We start from the raw sequence: 1474 nt of genomic DNA on the forward strand, positions 1-1474 counted from the left end.
TATATATATCAAAGATTTTTAATGTCTTTTTAATGTCTCTTTGTATAAGATTTGTAATGTCTCTTTGCCTTATACCTGGTGAAATATTTATGAAAAAAATAGCTAATCCAAAGCCACATTCTTCATGATTAAGATGTCAAAACAAGCAGTCAACAGAAAGCTTCCTCATGCTTCCTTTGAGACACAGAGTCCCACTTCTCTTCACACTTCAATAATCTGAAATAAGTCACGTACACACTCTCACATATATATATGACACAGAGGAATATAGCCCAAGGCTGTATCTGTTTCTCCAGTTGAGATGGTGTAATATTGCTTCAACAGCAGTCATCCTGCCAAAGCTTACATGGAGGGATCTGCCTCACCCTTTTCCATTCCCAGTTTTACCCCCAGTAATCTGCGACTGTTGTGCGGCTTTCACATCCCTGTGATTAACCCCATACTCAGCAACACGTCATTCTTAGGAATCCCAGAGCTTTTTTTCTGCTCGTATAGCACTGCCAGGAAATTACATAAGAATATGTTACACTTGACAAAGGTCAGGTTGCCTTTGCGATAAGGCAGGGCACTAATGTGTGAATCCTTGCCAAAGAACTCCTTTCATCTCATGTATCAAAGCTGTAAAACCGCCCTGTAAAATTGACAAAGACCTGACAAGTGGACACACCTAAATTCTCAGAGTCCATACCATTTCAAATACTCCTTTGTTGGGTCTGCTGACTATAAAAGAGAATGCCACTATGATTCATTCCTTTGTTCGATTACAAGAGGTTACCTAACATGCTTTCTAATGAATCACACACTTCTTAAATTAATATCTCTTGAAAGAACATCATTAAATCAATCTTTAACATTTAATTTTATTCAGATACTAAGATTTTATCTTGTTGAAATATTGAAATATAGCTGTTTAGAAATCAGTGTTAAAGGTAAGTTTCCAAGTCTGTAAGATCAAGACCTCTGCTGGTTGAGAATGATATTGCATTATCATCTGGTCAGATTTGGGCTGATTAACAAAGTTTATTTTATTACTATTATTAATGTTTCAAGCATAATAATAAAAAAAATAAAAATAAAATAAAGTCATGGCTGTCACATAAAGCAATGCTGTTCAAAAATTATGGGTCAGTAAGATTTTAAGGAAATTAATACTTTTAATTAGCAGTGACATAATAAATTGATCAAAAGTGACAGTAAAGACATTTATAAGGTGAAAAAAATCTATTTCAAATAAATGCTGTTCTTTTGAATTTCTATTCATCAGACAATCCTGAAGAAAAATGCTTCACGGTTTTGACCAAAATATTAAGCAGCACAAATGTTTTCAACACTGATAATAAGAAATATTTCTGGAGCAGCAAATCAGCATATTTGATGCTTTCTAACGTATCATGTAACACTGCAAAAATTGGAGTAATAACTGCTGAAAATTAAGCTTTGCCATTACAAAAATAAATTAAATTTAAAATATATT

This window comes from Sinocyclocheilus rhinocerous, unplaced genomic scaffold (genome assembly GCF_001515625.1).
Source record: "Sinocyclocheilus rhinocerous isolate Xijiao unplaced genomic scaffold, SAMN03320098_v1.1 scaffold1874, whole genome shotgun sequence".
Taxonomy (NCBI): domain Eukaryota; kingdom Metazoa; phylum Chordata; class Actinopteri; order Cypriniformes; family Cyprinidae; genus Sinocyclocheilus; species Sinocyclocheilus rhinocerous.